Source organism: Dendropsophus ebraccatus, unplaced genomic scaffold, assembly GCF_027789765.1.
Source record: "Dendropsophus ebraccatus isolate aDenEbr1 unplaced genomic scaffold, aDenEbr1.pat pat_scaffold_688_ctg1, whole genome shotgun sequence".
NCBI lineage: Eukaryota > Metazoa > Chordata > Amphibia > Anura > Hylidae > Dendropsophus > Dendropsophus ebraccatus.
In genome coordinates, this window is record NW_027210287.1 from 42,002 (window position 1) to 59,065 (window position 17,064).

General features: G+C 42.4%; 1 long non-coding RNA gene across 1 annotated transcript in view; it reads right to left on the reverse strand.

The window, feature by feature from the left end:
* LOC138778798 (uncharacterized) overlaps positions 1-2,148 on the reverse strand; it is a 42,843-nt gene extending 40,695 nt beyond the window's left edge. Inside the window, exons 1-3 of the long non-coding RNA XR_011360894.1 lie at positions 1,314-2,148; positions 719-812; positions 79-151 (exon numbers count right to left, since the gene is read on the reverse strand). This is a non-coding gene — a long non-coding RNA (uncharacterized lncRNA). The remainder of the gene's footprint in view (positions 1-78; positions 152-718; positions 813-1,313) is intronic.
* Positions 2,149-17,064: the final 14,916 nt, after the last annotated feature.

The following is a 17,064-nucleotide window of genomic DNA, read 5'->3' on the forward strand; positions in this document are numbered from 1 at the left end:
AGATGTCAAAGTATTATAAACCACAATTCACAACTAGCAATTATTGATATACTCAACGCTAGTAGATGTGATTTTTACCTGATCCACTGAATTGACTACTTCCTAGTGTAGTTGGTCTGGTTTTCCCACTATTAACAGGTGGAGAAAACATCTGCAAAACAGAATAGGATTTTGCTATAAGTGCATTGTTGTAAAGCATGCCTAGCAGCACACTACATGTAATAAAAGTAACTGCCTGTTGATTTCGAAGGCTCATGTACGTACAGCATCAATACTACCACTAAGAATATGCACAGCAGTAACAATGTATGGAAAAATATTCCATCTATTATAGTGTCATAAGAAAATACTACATGGCCAAAAATACTCAGAAAGCGGCCGTAGCTAACTTTACACGGCAAGAAAGACAGATCTGGAGAGAAACCTTACAGAAGGCAACAAGTGTGGGCTAAGCTTTCTGTCCACCTACTTATAAATAATCTCTTACAGTTCGGGCTTTTTGGTGAAGAAAAAGGAGACCTAATAGGGTTTTAAGAGACTATAATTGGATTGGTGGTTTTGGGGTCAATGACTAGTCTCGGAGTTATAAGCCAATTGACCCCCGTAGTCTTTTTAAGTGATTACATCTTAAAGAGTCTAGACGTGACATCAAAGCGATGGCGTCCGGCAGTCTTAGCAGCCCCCAGATTGTAGAGTAAGACCCTGAATGATACCGTACCGCACTGAAGTCCAGGAGGTCACTCAGCTCCTTGTCTGTGCCTATAGCGGCCATCCGCTGCTGAGGATTCATCTCCGACCACTCAGATCAGCTCCTAGAGAGAGATAGAGAGAGACACTCACCATCTGCATGCAGCACCCTCCAACACTGCTGCCTATCTGACACCGGGGCACAGGGAAGCCACACTGACACTGTCTGAATAAAGTAGCCACCCCTTATAAGTTTGGGCTACCCAGGCCTAAGAGGGTGAAGTACAGGAGGGATGAGGGGGAGACAATAAGGAGGAATGAGGCACTCCGCTGCCTGACACAATAGAGCTGCAACTTAGGCTGCAACTTGGAGAGAAGACTTGGAGGAGCCCTGGGAGCACACAGCATGCTGGGGGCCACACAGCACAGGGCCCCCGGGGTAGTCAGGGCCACAGGGACTACTTGTCCCATAAGGGGGCTGCACCAGGGCAGGAGCAGGGGCAGGACAGCCCAATGGGGGGAGAGCAGCCCCAGCACACCAGCCGACCACACTACCCTGCCCCCTATAGTGACACTGGGCACCCCCACTATTGCCCCAGAGCCGTACTCACACAACCCACATTCACCTTTTTTTCCGTCTGAACATCCAACAATTGGGTTGAAGTTTATGGGAGCCCCCGTCCACCTTCCTCCAGGGCTCCTGGCAGCAGCCGGTATCCGTCCCCCGAGCACAGCGTCTTCTGAGCACCCGGTTTCCACGGGTTTGATGGGCTTTCACCGCACCGAAAGGTTTTGTTTTCACCCGATAGGAACTTGTGGGTCTCCCTCAGGCAGACATTTTTTTCGCTCGTCGAGCCTCAGCACCACGTTAGCTCCGAGAGGAATATCCCTCCGCCCGAGCAGAGCGAAACACAGACCGGCGCTACTTTTTTTCCTTCCCTCTAGTTAACTCTTCAGCTGACCAAATGCAGCCCCTGTAAATGAGAAGTGAGATCCGGCTCCAGAAGAGTGGGCGGAGGGATACAGCAGAGCGGATGCTCCAGGGACGTTCTGACTGTGAGGGCGCAGCTCGGCTCTGACACGGCAGCGTCGGGGCCCGGACGGGATTGTCTTCACCGCGGCTGCCGGCGCTAATTGGAGCGGTGCGCGTCCTCCTCTGAAGAGGTCGGTCACGGCAACAGCAGCTGCGCCAGTCGCGGCCCTTGGGGGCGGTGGAGATGTGGCTTTGGCAGAGTCGGATCGATGCTGTCAGAAATGGTTGATAAATGTTCTGTCACAACATCATTCGGCTTCATTAGCCCTCCCCCAACCGCACACGTTCAGCCCTGTCAGTGTAGTAGGACGAGGGTTTGTTGCTCCTTCTATGTCTTTTAAAGGCGCAGAGCGGTTATAAGCTCATCTCATCCGTATTTTACTCGTTTCCTCTGGGCTCCTCCACATGTTATTAGTGAAGTATAGTCCGCGCAGAGCCGGCGGGCGGGGGACGTGCTAGTTGCGCACGCTCCCGGCTGCCGGGGCACGTGACCAGGATCCCTGTGGCCCCGTGCCAGCTGAGGCTCCGCTGTGCAGATGCCCGGAGCTGGCGCTGAGGCGGTGTAGGACCGGCACACAGTGGCTCTAAGAACACATGCCTCCTATTACCAGGTGCTACCGAGGGAATGCTGCTGTTCTGCCCTACCTCACACGTGCTTTCCCTTCTGTCGTACCTCGCACATGCTTACCCCTCTGCCCTACCTCGCACGTGCTTTCCCCTCTGCCCTACCTCGCACGTGCTTACCCCTCTGCCCTACCTCGCACGTGCTTACCCCTCTGCCCTACCTCGCACGTGCTTACCCCTCTGCCCTACCTCGCACGTGCTTACCCCTCTGCCCTACCTCGCACGTGCTTACCCCTCTGCCCTACCTCGCACGTGCTTACCCCTCTGCCCTACCTCGCACGTGCTTACCCCTCTGCCCTACCTCGCACGTGCTTACCCCTCTGCCCTACCTCGCACGTGCTTACCCCTCTGCCCTACCTCGCACGTGCTTACCCCTCTGCCCTACCTCGCACGTGCTTACCCCTCTGCCCTACCTCGCACGTGCTTACCCCTCTGCCCTACCTCGCACGTGCTTACCCCTCTGCCCTACCTCGCACGTGCTTACCCCTCTGCCCTACCTCGCACGTGCTTACCCCTCTGCCCTACCTCGCACGTGCTTACCCCTCTGCCCTACCTCGCACGTGCTTACCCCTCTGCCCTACCTCGCACGTGCTTACCCCTCTGCCCTACCTCGCACGTGCTTACCCCTCTGCCCTACCTCGCACGTGCTTTCCCCTCTGCCCTACCTCGCACGTGCTTACCCCTCTGCCCTACCTCGCACGTGCTTACCCCTCAGCCCTACCTCGCACGTGCTTACCCCTCTGCCCTACCTCGCACATGCTTACCCCTCTGCCCTACCTCGCACATGCTTACCCCTCTGCCTTACCTCGCACATGCTTACCCCTCTGCCCTACCTCGCACATGCTTACCCCTCTGCCCTACCTCGCACATGCTTACCCCTCTTCCGTACCTCGCACATGCTTACCCCTTTGCACTACCTCACCTGGGCCTTTGGCTGCATACACGTACAGTGCAAGCAATTGCTGAGTTGGATCTGTGCCCTGTGTGCGCCAGAACAGACAGCCCAACTAAAGGATTTTTGTGGTGTAACCTGCCGCCCGCTCCAAATGATAGGTACCCTTTAAAGGGGTTGTGCGGCATTTAACATTTATTCACTAAATAACAAACATTACAAAGTTATATAACTTTGTAATGTGTGTTATTTAAGTGAATGGCCCCCTTCCCCGCGTCCCCCCCCCCCGGAAGTGTGGTGCATTATACTTACTCAATCGCTGTCGACCAACGTCCGCCATCTTGGGTCGACGACGTCATCTTTGGGAGGCTGGCCGAACCGCTCCAGCCCTCCCTCATGCTGACCCGTCTGCCGTGTCATCAGCTGCTCATCCGCGATTGCAATCGGAAACAGCGACCGTAGTTTTACGGAAATATACATAGTGTGAACATAGCCTAAGGTTGCATTCACGTGTTTCGTGTTCTGTTCACGAAACACGGACGTTGAATGCCCAGCATGATGGATCAATATCATGCCGACAGCAGGGAAACTCTTTGAATCACTGTGAATTCCCCGACCCCCCTTATCTATTAGAGCCAGTGCTTTATTTGTTTTTCTGTTTTTATAAATGAGGTCCTTAGGTTGAACATAAAATAAATTGATTAGGAACATTTATGAAATTCATAAGAAAATTAATAAAAGTTGGTAGCTCCGACTGTACGACTGACTCCACAGCCCTACTGCCAACTACAGTACACTCAGCTCCTCAAGTAGGGCAAGGGTGCTGAAAGATTCCCTTTAAGGCTATGTACATTAACCAAAGTGGGATATTTTTCTCCTACAAGATGCAGTTTTTGTGATTTTGCGAATCAAAAAATATTATGTTGTGGAGCAATTCAAGAATTTCTACTGAAGGATGTGAGGGAAAAATGGCACACAAAAAATAAACACTTTTCTACATATGCAGGGCTTTTTATTGGATGTTTTTCTTAATCTATGGAGGAGAAACACCACAAAGTAGGTAAAACTTGTAGTTTTGTATTCCCCTTTTGGCTCCCAGGTAACCTCTGAATGCAGTGGGGTTTTTTACAAAGAGAAAATAAATGCGCTCATTGGGGGATTTTTATCAAATTGGTATAAAGTAGAATTGTCTTAGTTGCCCCTAGCAAACAATCAACACAGATTCTTTCAGAAATGCAAGGTGGAATCTGATTGGTTGCTAGGGGCAACTAAGACAATTCTGCTTTACACCAGTTTGATAAATCTCCCCCTATTGTGTTTTTGCTGCATATAAAGGTAGGTTCACATTTGGGTCAGAGATCCATTTGGGGCCTCCATCGTAGGTTTCATTTAACCCCTTAAGGTCAAAGCCAATTTACGTTTTTGTGCTTTTGCTTTTTCCATTTTATGTTTAAAAGTCCATAGCGCTTGCATTTTTTCACCTAGAGACTTATTTGAGCGCTTATTTTTTGCGAAACCATTTGTACTTTGCAATGACAGGCATTATTTTTCCATAAAATATGCTGCGAAACCGGAAAAAAATCATTTGCGCTGTCAAACTGAAAAAAAAAACTAATTTGTTTTGATTTCGGGGAGTTTTGCATTTACGTTGTTCGCCCTATGGTAAAACTGACTTGTTGTGCATGTTCCTCAAGTCGTTACGATTACAATGATATATAACATGTATAACTTTTATATTATCTGATGGCTTTTAAAAAATTCAAACCATTGTTATTCAAATATATGTTCCTTAAAATCGCTCCATTCCCCGGCTTATAGCGTTTTTATCCTTTAGTCTATGGGGCTGTGTCAGGTGTCATTTTTTGCGCCATGATGTGTTCTTTCTATCGGTACCTTGATTGCGCATATACGACTTTTTGATCACTTTTTATTACATTTTTTCTGGATTTGATGTGACCAAAAATGCGCAATTTTGCACTTTGGAATTTTTTTAGCGTTTACCGTGCGAGATCAGGAATGTGATTAATTAATAGTTCGGGCGATTACGTGCACGGCGATACCAAATATGTTTATTTATTTGTTTATTTAATAATTTATATTTATAAAATGGGAAAAGGGGGGTGATTTGGACTTTTATTAGGGGAGGGGATTTTTTATTAATAAAAACACTTTTTTACTTTTTTTTTTTTTACATAAACTAGAAGTTCCCCTGGGGGACTTGTTATATACACAGCACTGATCTCTCATAGAGATCAATGCTGTGTATATACACGGCAAAGATCATTGTAATCGGTCATAGATTGCTATGGCCTGCTGCAGGAACCTGCGCCGGCTAATAGAGGTACTGCCCGGCTGCAGATTGCAGCCGGGATCGGTGCCGTTCAGAGCGGGGTCCCGGCAGGACCCCGCTCTGAACACCCCCCGCGGCACCATGACGTACCAGGTACGTCATGGGTCGCTAAGGGGTTAAATACCAGGACAAGGGAAAAGCTTGCAATATAATGTCCCGTTGAGATCCTGCAAAATGACGGAAGGAAAGTCAATGGGGTCTACCTAGGGGATCTGTTAGTGTCCATCATGCAGAAGACCATCTGATTTTGTTTACTCCTGAACAGAGCCTGCCAGTGTTGCCTAAACTGAGCAACACTTTGCACACTGATCGGAGCAGACGCCATCCTATGTTATAGCGTTCTTTAATTCTAATTTATTTCTATTTTCTAAAAAAAGATTTTTTTTATTTCACTTTTTGTACGTTGTTATGAAGGCTGCCATCTTGCCTGAGCTGTTCTTAATAGCATTAGTGACATTCTTTACAGTAGGCTTTGTGGACATAGACAACAATAGACAGACTCTGTCCCCTTAACCCTTAGAGGACCCTGCCAATTAAAATTTTTTACCTCCTTGTGCTTAAAAGGCCATAGCACTTGCATTTTTTCACCTAGAAACCCACATGAGCCCTTATTTTTTGCGTCACTAATTGTACTTTGCAATGAGAGGCTGTATTTCTTCATAAAGTACACTGCGAAACCAGAAAAAAATTCAATGTGTGGTGAAATTGAAAAAAAAAACGCATTTTTTTATTTGGGCGGTTTTCTTTTTTACGCCGTTCGCCCTGGGGTAAAACTGACTTGTTATGCATGTTCCTCAAGTCGTTACGATTACAACGATATGTAACATGTATAACTTTCATTGTATCTGATGGCCTGTAAAAAATTAAAACCGTTAACAAATAAATGTTCCTTAAAATCGCTCCATTCCCAGGCTTATAGCGCTTTTATCCTTTGGTCTATGGGGCTGTGTTAGGTGTCATTTTTTGCGCCATGATGTGTCTGGATTTGATGCAACCAAAAATGCGCCATTTACCGTGCGAGATCGGGAATGTAATTAATTAATAGTTCAGGCAATTACGCACGCGGCGATACCAAACATGTTTGTTTATTTATTTTTATTTATTACATGGTAAAAGGGCGGTGATTCTGACTCTTATTAGGGGAGGGGGCTTTATACTAATGATAACACTTTTATTTTAACTTTTACACTTATACTAGAAGCCCCCTTATACTTCTAGTATAAGTGCACTGATCTCTCATTGAGATCTGTGCTGCATAGATATGCAATCAAGTGCCGAGCCGGGATCAGCGCCATTACAGCGCTGACCCCGGAAGGGGTAAGATGTGTGGATCGCTCCTCCGGGACAACTTCCCGGAGGAGCGATCCTCCCCACTAGACACCAGGGAACGGCTGCATTCGGTAATCATTTGCACTATGATCTTTACTTTCTATTCCTTGCTTACTATTGTATATGCAGCTTTTTGATTACTTTTTGTTACAATTTTTCTAGATGTGATGTAAAATCAGCATTTTTGCACTTAAGCATTTTTTTTTTGGCGCTTACGCCGTTTACTGTGCAAGATCAAAAATGCAATAATTTAATAGTTCGCCCATTATGCACGCGGCGATACCAAATATGTTTATTTTTTATTACCATGATATTTTCTGTTGCAAATTATTCCTTATTATAGAAACTGATAAAAGGGTTCTACAACCCACCAGTACTACACATAGGAACATAGCCAAATAATTTGCCATCATGTAGCAAAGATGCAGTAGTTTTAGCAGTCAAGTGCATTTCTGTTTATAATTGCGCTTTGCATTTCTACTTTGTTTAGTGCCATGTGCACCTTTCATACAGGCCATGCTGGCATTAAAAGCTGCTGACATCAGATCAATATAGTGTTGCATGAATGCATTCCAGTTATTATAGATGTAAGCTCTTACTTTGTAAAAAATTTTGGTGCGTGGTTTGGTAATTTTTAGAATAAATCATCATTATTGGCAACTGTTGTGTATTTGAATCTGCTATGTTTATGCCGCAATACAACACACTGTTATTCTTATAACCAAGAATAAGATTCACAAAATGAATGGCCATAAATGATAGAATGAGATTTACAGGAATATTTAAGCTCACTCCAAATGACGTTGTAGCCCCTCACACAGTGGAGTCACATAATTATGACTACTAGCTAATAGCCAGAGTAACTGTAATGTGCAGCATGGACAGCAGCTACAAGGTCTGGAAATAAGGCCCCCTTTACACTTCCGCTTATTCTGTTCTTATTTATTTCTGTGGCCCCATACACACTGTGTCCTAAGGGTGACAGCTATAGGTTAACATCCATAATGCTGTCCATAGCTGCCGGTCAATGCTAATGAGGATAGCTACATCGTTAATGCTGTCTGGGCTGCAGAAAGCACTATGGATGTGTGACTGTGGCCTCAATTGGCTCCTGATAAGGTTGTAACTGGTATCCAGAGCCATGCTAACTGCAGTGCATCCCACAGCTGCTGGACTGTGTTCGGGGGAGAATCCAGAGAGCAAGCACAACAACCAACATGGCCCCAAAGTTTCTTTAGATTCAAGTCTGGAGAACTAGGGGGCAGGGCAGATTTTAAGCTCTTACAAGCAGAGCCATCACTCTTGTTTGAATAATTAGTAAGTAACTAGTGTCAGATACTTTGTATATGTACCCTTAGAATTGTGCTGCAGACTTTGTTGGTGCTATATAAATAAACATTATTAGTAGTACTTTGGTAGTAGGTAGTTGATTTGGTCATGCCCTTCCAAATAATGCCAAACACTTCTAGCTGGAAGATTCCATCCATTTTAGGGAAGACAATGAGCATGTATGGAGGGATATGATCCCAAATCAGGTTGTAGTGGCTTCCACATGAATGAGTGGGCCCAGAGGATGCAACAAACCATCAGCTTGTGTTCTTCAAGCAATGATTGTGGGGAGTTTGTTCTCAGGTTTTGCTTGCCTGGTATGGCAACATGACTCCGCAAAGAAGGCAACCCTTTGCAATTCAGGCAAAGTCTAATTCTGATACTGCTGGCAAAATGTAAGCCTTTTTTGCCGATACAACTTCATTGGTGCAGTGATCATCTCTCTGCTTCAGAGCCCCATATGCAGTAGGATTCAGTGAACTCTTGTTTTAGACAAACCTTTGGTATCCCCCCTGGTTCATTTAGACTGTGAACTGCTTCACTGTAGTATGTCCGTTCACCCTCGCACACCTTTGTACCCTACCTCTCACTTTGCGATGCTTCGTAGTTTCCTTTTTGCTTATAGGCCATAGTGCCTTTTATCTACTCATAAAACACTTTCACCACCGCACCTCACAAACATTATATAAACCAAGGCAGTATTTTTTAACTCCAGTCCTCAAGACCACCCAACAGGTCATGTATTGAGGATATCCCTTACAATGAACACCTTTGATAATACCTGATGCATATATACCTCATAATTATATCACCTGTGAAATACTAAGGAAATCCTCAAACCATTACCTATTGGTGGGTCTCGAGGACTAGAGTTGAGAAACGCTGCTCTTAGGTGTATGTTATTTGGTTGAATACATGTCTTTTTGTTATTTATAGATCATAGATGCAATTAAAAAATGTAATTGTTATAATATTTGTAATTGTAATTTTACTGAAATCACATAAACACAAGATTTTATGGTACTCCATGGGGGTATATTAAATGTATACACACCGTAATCTTGCAAAATTGTATTAGTATGTTCATCTTTTGCAAATAATTCACATACATGAAGAGGACAGGCGTATTGCCTAAGCTTCTGCTCTGCTCTCTTATAAACATTTAGAGATATGCTTTACAGCAGCTACATGGACATAAGAAACCAACTGCATGGAACTTGTTGACTTTAGCAACGTTTTTAGGCATGCTTTGTGACCTGGGTAGTGGTAATCCTGTAGAAAGGGGGGAGACCAGGTGAGCTGTGACTATTACATATTGTAAGTGACCTGGTATTGTCTTAGCTATGTACTGGTGTCACCTTTCACTGCTATCCTGCCCATGACAATAATGATGAAACTGTTGAAAATCTCTAAATATTAGGTGATTATGGTTGCGCACTCCCTTTTAGTGGTGCAAGTTGAAGTAATTTATCATTCAAGTAGAGGTAATCGACTGCACTCAAGACAAGTTCTTGAATTTGCTCTTTAGGCCATACAGATTTGTTGCAGAAAACAGAGATAATTCAAACACATAAGAATGGCAGTAAACACATAGTAACTTGAGTTTAAGTAATTTGTAGTATACTACCACAGGACGTTTTGGTCCTCAGAACTTTATCAACAAGGTGTACATAGAAGAGCATGTGAAAGATAAAGGGAAGCGGTGCCAATCTGATGCAGGACCGAGTGTATAATCTGCTTAATGGCCGCAGCCATTAAACAGATCATGGCTGTATATCATGTGAGTGTATTCTAACAATTGGATAAACTGACTCAAGTTACTATGTGTTTAATGCAAATTCTCATGTGTTGGAATTATCTCTGTTTTCTGTAATAAAACGGTTAATTCAAAAACAGTTGATTACTTCTTCTTGAAATAGTTTAATGGCCAGAGTGTAAACTGCAAGATTTTAGGATTCTAATAAAATACAGATAATGATAGAATGAAAAAAAAGAGAAAAAAAATTGTTGGCTAAATGTGGTCTTTCAACATGTTGAAAAATCACAATCATGTAAGCGGCGGTCTGCTGGTAATTGCTTCATGTAATAGGAGTGGCGTCAGCAGACCACCCCTGACTTCAATGGGCATCCAGAGCGATCTAAGAATCGTCTGGGCCGTCCCTCCCACTGCTCACTGCACGTACCCCTTTTTTGCAAATTCAAATTTTATAGGGGGCAATGTATCAATGCAGACTCTTTATGAGCACTGGATTTTTTTTTCCACTGATCTCCTTGAACTCAGTGATTGCTGTGATTTGTGTAATAGCACAGACACCGACCTTTTAGGTCAGCGTTCGTTTTCCCCTCATTATTGTGTTGTGTAATACAGCCTTAGCTCTTACATGGGGGCATGTTTTTTAATGGAAAAACATGTAGCTTTTATGTAGTTTTTGTAGCATTTCGAAAACATGACTTTTTGATATTTAATATTAGATACATTGTAAACATAGCTTTATGGGATTTATCATGATTGTGTGGCTGTTTATGATGGTAATATAATTCTACTTTCCTGCTTTTTTTTTAACTTTTTTTACATAGTATGTAATATGATACAAATTCTATAAATGTTACTTTCTATGTTCAAAGGGTTTACTATATGATCAGCTAGCGAATAACATTAATTCACTTTCTCCTTGGGCTCTTGCATGCTTTGAATGTGCTGTTCATAACAAACAGAGTAGATTTAAAGTATCACAGCAGCTGTATTGCCAATGGCATTTCAGTTATGCCATTCAGATGCTATGTGATTCATTTGCTGGAGTCTTTATATTGTGAGGTGCTGGTAAGAATTGTTGACTAGTAATTTGGCAATTTAGCACAATCTGCCAAAAAAACGACGTATAATGAGAAGTAATAGCAAGGCAAGGAGTTATCATGGGGGATGCAATCCTATTTCAGAAGTCATCAGAGTAAGCTTTGTTTTTCATTCTACACATGCTTAGATAAGCAACAGTCTGTTACTATAACTTAAATAGAAAAGCATCAAAAGAGACATGGACCAGTGTGTATGAACAAAGCTGGGTTCACTTTGCTCATATTGTATAGTATGTTGAAAACAGTCCTAAAATGTTCTTTTATGTTGCACTACTGAGCCTTAACAGTTTCACTATATCCACTATGACTGACATATAGCATTATTGTTGTATAACATGCATCACACAATCACTAGCTGCAAATTTGTGTATACTATTTAGGTAAACAGTAAATACACATTTATTTAAATAACCCCTTCATAGCATGTAGTTAATATTTTTTTTTGTCCCAGAAAAAGCATGACTGCAAAATGTACATTGAGCCCCTAGTGTTTAAAGGGGTAGTGCGGCATTTAACTTTTATTCACTAAATAACACAAATTGCAAAGTATTACAACTTTGTAATGTGTGTTATTTAAGTGAATGGCCCCCTTCCCCGTGTTCTCCCCACCCCGGAAGTGTTGGTGCATTATAATTTCGTGTTCGCTATCGACCCCAGCCACCATCTTGTGTCGACGACGTCATCTTCGGGAGGCCCATCGCGGCTGAGCAGCTGATGACGCGGCAGAGGGGGGCCGGCATAAGGGGCGGCTAGAGCGGTTCGGCCGGGGTCGATATCGAACACGTAAGTATAATGCACCAACACTTCAGGGGTGGGAGGAACACGGGGAAGGGGGCCATTCACTTAAATAACACACATTACAAAGTTGTATAACTTTGTAATGTGTGTTATTTAGTGAATAAAAGTTAAACACTGCACTACCCCTTTAACTTGGTCTGTATATGCACTACTGTTTTACCATGCTTTATTCTGTGTAATTTCTTTGCAATATTTTAATAGTTGGCCTGTAATATTCCATTAAGAGATTTTGCAGTAACATTTATCATTTAGATGGCCACATTATAAATGCCCAGTTTGTGCAGAGACACATTTTACTCTGGTATTACTATTATTCACCCTCTAGCTTTGGCTTTTCAGTGTTGCCCCCTGGACACGTTCAGATATACAGGCAGGTTTATTTACACTGTCATACCTATGACTGGTACATTTTTCTGTGTTAATTTTTTGTAATTTTCCTCCTTTTGCAATTTTATGTACTGATATATCATAAAGTTGTTTGACATTAATTATTTTTTTTACAGTTTAATGTACAGGTTAGATTATTATAGATTATCATGGGGAAAGTCATCTTACCTGAGCTTTTTTAACAGCATTTAGAGATTTGCTTTACAGCAAGCTTCATAAACATTGGCACAATAGACTTACCTAGATCCTGTTCACAATAATGGGCGCATTTAAGCATTTTATAGGCATACTCTGCAACTTATGGAGATGTTATTGCACGGGCTGGGGGGGGGGGGGAGGCTGAACTGTGAACTTCAGCTATTGCGTTTTCACCCTTCACTGTAACCCTGTCTGTGTTGATAAGAACGACACTGCTGGAAAATTATCTGTAGAGAATAGGAAGTTTTAGCCTAGTTTAAGGCTTAGTAATCACAATGAAAATTGCAAGATTTCAGAATAGTTTTATATAGATGTTAGAGGAACTTAACCTTCTGTTATGTTTTTTAGCTTTTGGGACATTTTTTTTGAAGTCTTATGTTTTATTGATAAGCTAATGAGGGTTATTGGTGCTCTTGGGGTAGTACTTTAGCCCTCGGTCCACCAAATCTCCTGCAGGTTGGAGTTACATGCTGTTAGTTTCCCTGTAATGAAGACCTGTGGTCAGTAGAAAAGCAACACTTTTTATGGAGTCTTAGGTGCCCTGACTCCCAACATTGTTATATCATGTTTTTTCTGATCTGTTTTGTTGGCCATTTTTTAGATTTTATTCTTTGGTTAATCTGCACTTTTCCCTGAACAATCAGATGGGCCTGTAATGTAATTCAAATAGAGGTGTGGAATTTAGGCTAAAGGGGTGTAAATATGAGGTTGAGCCAATAAAGTTCCCTCCTAGCTGACTATTTAAGGGAAAGTATAGATAATTATAATCAACTAAATAGTAGAATCTCAGTTCCTCAGTAGCAGGGAGATGTAGCAACAAGACAAAAGCAGTCGTAGAATCAGGGTACCCAAGGCTACAAAATAGTATAAAACTCTATTCTTTTTTTATGCTAAACACAGTTCCTTTTTAAATATACCTGTTCTGTGTTAATATGTGTATTTTTGACTTTTTTCGCTGTGAGTTTCTATACCAGGTTTTGTAAAAACCCTTAACATATACACTACCATTCAAAAGTTTGGGGTCACATTGAAATGTCCTTATTTTTGAAGGAAAAGCACTGTACTTTCAATGAAGATAACTTTAAACTAGTCCTAACTTTAAACAAATACACTCTATACATTGCTAATGTGGTAAATGACTATTCTAGCTGCAAATGTCTGATTTTTGGTGCAATATCTACATAGGTATATAGAGGCCCATTTCCAGCAACTATCACTCCAGTGTTCTAATGGTACAATGTGTTTGCTCATTGGCTCAGAAGGCTAATTGATGATTAGAAAATCCTTGTGCAATCATGTTCACACATCTGAAAACAGTCTAGCTCATTACAGAAGCTACAAAACTGACCTTCCTTTGAGCATATTGTGTTTCTGGAGCATCACATTTGTGGGGTCAATTAAACGCTCAAAATGGCCAGAAAAAGAGAACTTTCATCTGAAACTCGACAGTCTATTCTTGTTCTTAGAAATGAAGGCTATTCCATGCAAGAAATTGCTAAGAAATTGAAGATTTCCTACAACGGTGTGTACTACTCCCTTCAGAGGACAGCACAAACAGGCTCTAACCAGAGTAGAAAAAGAAGTGGGAGGCCGCGTTGCATAACTAAGCAAGAAGATAAGCACATTAGAGTCTCTAGTTTGAGAAACAGACGCCTCACAGGTCCCCAACTGGCATCTTCATTAAATAGTACCCACAAAACACCAGTGTTAACATCTACAGTGAAGAGGCGGCTGCGGGATTTTGGGCTTCAGGGCAGAATGGCAAAGAAAAAGCCATATCTGAGACTGGCCAATAAAAGAAAAAGATTAAGATGGGCAAAAAAACACAGACATTGGACAGAGGAAGACTGGAAAAAAGTGTTGTGGACGGATGAATCCAAGTTTGAGGGGTTTGGATCACGAAGAAGAACGTTTGTGAGACGCAGAATGAAAAGATGCTGGAAGAATGCCTGACGCCATCTGTTAAGCATGGTGGAGGTAATGTGATGGTCTGGGGTTGCTTTGGTGCTGGTAAGGTGGGAGATTTGTACAGAGTAAAAGGGATTCTGAATAAGGAAGGCTATTACTCAATTTTGCAAGGCCATGCCATACCCAGTGGACAGCGCTCGATTGGAGCCAATTTCATCCTACAACAGGACAATGACCCTAAACACAACTCCAAATTGTGCAAGAACTATTTACAGCAGAAGCAGGCAGCTGGTATTCTATCGGTAATGGAGTGGCCAGCGCAGTCATCAGATCTGAACCCCATTGAGCTGTTGTTGGAGCAGCTTGAGCGTATGGTACGCCAGAAGTGCCCATCCAACCAATCCAACTTGTGGGAGCTGCTTCTAGAAGCGTGGGGTGCAATTTCTCCAGCTTACCTCAACAAATTAATAGCTATAATGCCAAAGGTGTGCAATGCTGGAATTGCTGCAAAAGGTGGATTTTTTGACGACAGCAAAGTTTGATGTAAAAACAATGTTATTTCAAATACAAATCATTATTTCTAACCTTGTCAATGTCTTGACTCTATTTTCTATTCATTTCACAACGAATGGTGTTGAATAAGTGTGACTTTTCATGGAAAACACAAAATTGGGTGACCCCAAACTTTTGAACGGTAGTGTATGTATTTATTTATTTTATTTGTTTGCTGTATAACATGATATAATCTGCATAATTATTGATACTCCAATTTGCCTTTGAGTTTATAATACATTGTGTGTTAGTGCTGTAATCAACTTATTAGTAAAATGATATTCTGGTAAGATTTATAGTGTGCAGTACAGTTCATTGGTGTATTGACTTGCTTTTCTACTTGTGTTCTCTGGGGGAATTGTGCCGTTAGTTTATGGTGTTAAAAGACACATGTCTTGTCCTGTGACACAGTGGAGAGACCATTAATTGGACAAATGGCTCGGTTAGGGACAAAGTATGAAAACTGCATAGTCCCTAATGTGTATTCATGCTGTAAAGATCCTTAACGTGGCATATTTGTAGAGCCTTTGTGATTAATTGTGAGGCATTTCTGCGATTCCCCATATGGAAGGACTGTAAACAGACGTTTAATTTGTATGCTTAAGGGAGCTGTGGAATTCATAGCTTAAATATAAGACTACAAGACAACCCTCTTCCACTTTCTATAATATAAATTTGTAGTCACACCTAGTTTATAGTCATTTAAATTTACGTACGCAATTTTTAAACTCTGATTTAAATCTTTCTAACTAGAGTAAATATTTGTTCCATTTTTTAAAGCATGCATATTTTGCCAGGCAACAATTCCTACCATAATTATCTATGCTATATATTGTTCTGGATAGCTAATGTAACTGGATGTACGAGCAGAGAGTATTGCTTTATATATCCTGATTAGAAACAATCCAAAGTAAAAACTAATTATAACAGCAAAACTAAGCATGGCGCTCAAAGTTATGCACATTTTGGTCAAAATATTTAAAACGACTCGGTACCCACAATCTAACTTCCCCCCCCCCCCCCCCCCCCAAACCACTTTTACCTTCGGATAGCTGCTTTTAATCCAAGAATCTGTCCTGGGGTCTGTTTGACAGGTGATGCAGTTATTGTCCTAAAAATACTTTTAAATTTGAAGCCCGTGCCAAACAGGAACTTTGTTTCGGGTTTTCTATGATTCCCCATAGAAAACCTCTACTGCTCTGGACAGTCTCTGTCTCGGCCGGAGATGTCAGCAGAGAGCACTGTGTCAGACTGAAAATAAAACAACATTTCGCATCTAAACCTTCTAGGCCCTATTTGTTTTACCCTCCAGATTTGCTCCTCCTGTGCTAATAGATTTGGGCTGATCTCTTCTGCCTTTCCTCTTAACTCCTTCCTCCTCTATCCTGATTTCTCCCCTGGCTTGCAATCGCAAACGGTGCGTATGTGGGGTTCCAAGAAATTGTTTCAGTTTGCGGATGTGGTTGACCCGCTAACTCAAAACCTTCTCTAATGGGACAGGCTCATGAATCGAGCGGAACTTCCAAGGTCGGAGCATTTTACCTACTTACAATTGCGTCACTTCATGTTGTCTTGTCTGGGCTCGAATACTGTTTCCAAGCCTTCTGCATTTGAACAAACTAGCTGGGATGGGTATGTCTACTGCAGGGCTCATTTCGGACATCTACCGCATTTTACTGTCACCAATAAATGGTTAACAGACCAAACACGCTTATATGACTAAATGGGAGGCTAACATAGGTAGGGAGCTTCCACCAGAGTGTTGGAGCATCATCTGGGAAAGGGCTGCAAAATCTTCCATATGCACGACGTACCAGGAGTCGCACTTTGAAGTGTTGATATTCTGTTTGGTCCCCATGGGATGCTTATGACACCCCTTAGTGCCCCGTGAGTTACTGGTCCTAGCATCCCCTTTTCCCATATCCCCCCCCCCCCCTCATTTTTGTCAATTGTCCTCCCCCTGTGTTTGTTTTGTTTGTCTTCAACATTCTATGAGTTTTTACTGGTTTTCTGTTTGTTTCTGGAAAAAATAGTCACGGCTCTATATGATAGTTTTTCCTTTCTCTTCGTTGGTCATACTTGATTTGGGCAGAGATTCTACATGAGATTTGTTTGGACAATACC